Raw genomic sequence first — 5382 nt, 5'->3', positions numbered from 1 at the left:
ATTTACTTCCCCAAGGTTGTCTGTTTTTCCCATCTCTAATGGACCTAAATTGTCACCCTTGCCTCATGGAAAGGGTTGTTACAGGTCATATAATATACTAAGTCGTTTGTTTTTATGAAATCTGGTTTATCCCCCCATGTTTTACCAACAAGGAAAGTCATATAACTTGCTCACAGTCAGCAAAGAAAAGCAGAGTCAGAATTTGCATCCAGGTCTGTCTTGTGTCTGAACCAGGATACTTTGTTGCTTCTCTCTGCTAGCTTACATATTATAAGCTAGTTTATGAGAAAGGGCTTAGAATACTGAGAAGCATATGCTTATATAAGACATTTGCATATGTTAGCAAGTTTGTGCCAGTAGCCTCTTAACTAGTTCTCTTCAGTGAATCATGCACTCTGTTTCCTGGTTTATGATCTATCCTAGACACTGAGAAGCATTATTCCTACCCTTTCATCTTTCTAGCAATTGTCCAACTGCTGGCTTTTTTCTCACTATGATTAGTAAAAATATATTTTGATCAGACCATTGTGACATTCATTAGCAGATCATCTGAAAGTCACTTGGAGAAAGAGAGAAACACCAATATATTTACATAATCACCTATGAATTTAGTATCATCAGTTTCAATTCATGCTCCATTGTACTCATTTATAAAATAAGGATACCAAAATTACTTCACTATAATCGTGAAGTTTAAAATTTTAATGTAGAGATCCCTCTACAGTGCCTGGTACATATGTGGAGATCAATAAACCATAGCATACTGTGAATAGCAATTAGGATAAAGGTTGCAAATTTAAAACTAAAATATCGATAGAATAATCAATGTTAAAGTAATTGTGGCTCATTCTTCATTTATCCTGCACATATTTAATTCATATCAAGGGTGGCCATCAGGCTTAAGAGAAGGCTCACATAGGCAAGACTTTAGAAAATTCACATAAGTTTAGTATGTATGGTGACAATAGATTATATATATCAAAGTCTCTATTCCACATAGATTGATTTTTTTTAAGATTTTATTTATTTGACAGAGAGAGAGACAGTGAGAGAGGGAATACAAGCAGGGGGAGTGGGAGAGGGAGGAGCAGGCTTCCTGCTGAGCAGAGAACCCGATGTGAGGCTCCATCCCAGGACCCTGCGACCATGACCTGAGCTGAAGGCAGACACTTAACGACTGAGCCACCCAGGTGCCCCCATAGATTGATTTCTACTTCCAACCTCTACATGGTTCTCTTTTCTCTTTTTTCTGAATTTATTTCCCACATTAATCTAACATAAACTTCATTCATTCAGACTAAATGACACCATGTGTCAGAGCTGTGCTGAAATTAAAAAAAAAAATAATATATACCCTATGCCCTCAAGGAACTCAGTCTAGTGAAAAGAAACATCGACAGATAATTAGAATCTAGGGAAAGAAGTGCTAATAGAGATATTTGTAACACAATATGGTAGTAATGAAGAAGACATGGGTGAGCGAGTGCCATGCTCTGCTAGGGGCATTAAGTAACACAGGAAGAGAAGAGTGATCTTTGCCAAATTGGCTCACTCCCCAAACTTGTTCATTTTGTTTCTCAGTAGAAACAGCTGCAATGGAAGCTAAGAGATATGAAGGCAAAATAGAAATATCCAGAGGTCAATGCCTGTGCATTCTTTTTCTGTGGCCTCATCCAGAGCAGAGGGCGTCAGAAAACTGAATCAAAGAGAATTCTAAAAGACCAAAAGGAAGAATTCACCTAGTAGCTCACTGGACAAAGAAACATCATTTTATCTCTTCTCACCCTCTGTCCCTCCTTTTATTTTCAGCAAATCAAGTGTTTTGAATACATCCCCCAACTTCACTAAAAGTTCAATGAATTAGAAATTAATCATTCAGTTACAAAACTGCAAAAAAATTAAGGTCTAGGTTTTGGCCAAATCTACAGAGCTCTTCAGTGGTAGTCACTAGTCGAAATTCAGTGTTTGTCTCCAAATACTCTCTCCTAAATCACTCTCCTACACACCGTGAATCCATTATAGGAAATGAGGGAACAGAAGCACATGCTTTCTAGGATCATGCCCAATTCTATAATTCTGTAAATACCAAATACTTTGAGAAAATTCCTAATTTTATTTCTACCTTAACCATGATTCACTTGCTCAATGAAAAATAAAAAGAAAGACCTAGTTAGATGTACACTTTGTACATACCTTGTGCGTACATACAAATGTCATTTTGTATACACATTTGTACAAAGTTGAAAAAGTTTTAGAGCATTGGGGTTTAAAAAGCTGGTCATTGTTTCCCCTGGCAGTTCTCAATTTAATGGACAAATATTGATATCGGACATAAAGACAATAATATTACTTTGAATTTATACAACACATCTAAGAAATGTAAATATTAACAGAGCAATTAAGTTACCAGTTTCTTACAGTGAGGCACAAATACGTTAAAGAATTTGGGCAAGAACACACAGCAAATTAATGGAAGAGCTGATAAGTTCACGAAACCTGCTCATGAAACCCGTGGATTAGTTATTAAAGTTTTATTTGGACAATCAGAAAAATCTTAGAATTCACTACGCTGTGATACATAATTACTTTTTTTTGAAATACCATCAAATTCATGAACTAAATCAGTAAGATAACCTATTTTTGACCACACGAAAAGAACATACGTGATATTATTGGTATACTTCAGCCTACTCTAGATAAAGAGGTAATTGGTGTTAAAAAGAAAGCTGGGAAAGATACCTCTTAAAGTAAAAATGGGCATCTTAATTCACCTAGTAATATTAGTTACTTAACTCCCTCAAGGAGATATGATGATGATTAATTTGTTCACGATGGAGAGTAATTTATGAAAAAAAAACCTGAGTACTCAAAATTATTAGCATGATTTCACCACAATTATCTCCAATTTTTCTCTTTCTTGACTTAAATTTCAATTTTATTGGTTCTTTGAGGAAAACAGAAAAGCCACTCAATGCTTGAGGCTCACTCTTTTCAGAAGCTATGGAAAGGATTAAAAGAGGCAAATTTTAGTGAATACATGGTGCAACTCTACTCCTCAGAATAACCCTTGAGGAACCGAATTTCCACTGTTTAGCAGCTGCATCTTAAAGGATTCAGCAAAATTTCAGACACATATTATGGAATGACAAGGAAGGAAGGAATCATACACAGCAATTAATCCAACATCTATTTTATATGAAAAAAAAAATGAAAGCCAGAGTAGTAAAGTGATTCACCCACATAACACTACAGCTTTGGTATATTCTCAACTTGAGCTCCTTCACTTTCTATTGTATTGTTCAGTGGTTCTCTCTGGGCATTTGGGGCTTGGGCACACACTCATAGAAGCATCAGGATATATCGACCTTTCAATACAGAAGAGGGATGGCTCCTGAAACAATCTTCCTGACATCTGAAAACAAACACCATTTATATTAATAGTGAGATAGGTAGGCCAACCTCAGTGCTTATTTATGGCATGCACATTGCTCAAGTGATCATTCCTGACCAAAATTATGACCATAATGAGAATTACAAGAGGTTGTCAATCATGAATCCATGCACAGTGATGTAAAAACCATCCTGGGCTTTGGTAGGAAAACAGAGAATATACTTACAGTAAAAATAAAAGCCTTCAAGTTATAATTAATGTAGCTAACCAGCTGCAGTGAGCTCAACAAATCAGTGATATCAATTATTTCTTCTCTGGATGATATAAGAAACCAAAGTCTATATTTCCTATTTACTATGATGCCACATCTAGGAAATAAATGTTTGAACTGTTTTTAGGAGTATAAATCAATAGAGGAAAATGTTCTTCCATTTGTTAAGTGCCAAAGTTATTTCCTTTTTTGTTTTGGCATAAATTCCAGACTCGAAACTGCAGTGGTGCCTAGCCTATCCCCTTTTTAAATAAACCAAGTATTTACCTATGAGGTCAATTACTCAGAAGATAAGCTTAGTGAATTCAAATAATTTTAAAAGAATTAGTTTTAAAGACTAACGTTTTAAATTAATGAACAAAGCAAACAAACCTAAATAATGTTGTGCAGAATATTTCTTTCAAGGAGTCAGATCTATAAGCTTCCTGTTTACCTTATTTTTTTATTTACGTCCATAGCCATATGGATTAATAATAAAACAACTTTCTTGCAAGCTTTGTTAAAAGTTTCTTTTCAATTTCCTTTACTCTTCTTTCTGTTTTAAGTCAGTTTCAGTTCTCATAGTATTTAAAAGGGGTTTTGGAATGTAACATCAATAATTTGTAATAGTGGGTTATTTATTTATTTTTGCATAGTTCAGCATATCCACTGTATGTCCTCTCGTGTATTAGTGTGTGTGTGTGTGTGTGTGTGTGTGCCTGTGTGTTTGTGTCTGTGTGTACTCTAGTTTTGTTTAAAAGTTTTTTTGCAACTGTATTGAGGTATAATTTATATACAAAAACTGCACACATTTAATATATACAGTTTTATGAGTTTGGACATTACATACATCTGGGATACCATCATCACAATCAAGGTTATAAATATATCCATCATCTCCAATATTTTCCTAGTATCCCTTTTCCCCTCCGTCCCTCCATCCCTTCCTGTTACTGTTGTAAGAACACTCCATATGAGACCTACCCTTACCATTTTTGAGTACATTATACTGTACTAACTCTAGGCACTAAGCTGTATAGCAGATTGCTGGAACTGATTCATCTTTTATAACCCTAGCTTTATGCCCACTGAACAACTCCCTATTTCCCCTCCTCTGTACGCTGGCAACCACTATTCTAGGTTCTGCTTCTGTAAGTTTGCCTATTTCAGATATCACATAAAAGTGGAAGCATGCAGTTTGTCCTTCTGTGATGGACTTATTTATTTTACTTAGAACAATGTCTTCCAAGTCCATTCCAAGTCCAAGTTGCAAATGGTAGGATTTTCTTCTTCTGTTAAAGCTGAATAATATTACATATTGTGTGTGAGTGTGTGTGTGTGTGTGTGTGTGTGTGTAGATACCACATTTTTTTATCCATTAATGAATTGATTGATATTTAGCTTGCAAAGTTGCAGGATACAAAATCAACATAGAAAAATCGGTTGCATTTCTACACACTAACAATGAAATATGTGAAAAGGAAATTAAGAAAACAATCCCATTTATAATAGTGTCAAAATGAATAAAATACTTAAGAATATACTTAACCAAGGAGATGAAAGAGCTATACTGAAAAGTACAATACGTTGATAAAAGAAATTAAAGAAGGCATAAATAAATTGAAAGATGTTCATGTTCATGGGTTGGAAAAAATATTAAAATGTATATATTTCAAACAAATTCAAAGGCCTTCCTTTGGACATAAATCTCAATGTGTATGTACCAGTTGTTAAAGTATAA

The sequence above is a fragment of the Eumetopias jubatus genome, unplaced genomic scaffold, assembly GCF_037043125.1.
Source record: "Eumetopias jubatus isolate StellerSeaLion01/CBP00866 unplaced genomic scaffold, mEumJub1_p1.0 scaffold_5, whole genome shotgun sequence".
Classification (NCBI taxonomy): Eukaryota; Metazoa; Chordata; class Mammalia; order Carnivora; family Otariidae; genus Eumetopias; species Eumetopias jubatus.
The sequence above is the reverse complement of the archived record's forward strand: the minus strand, read 5'-3'. Positions refer to the sequence as shown.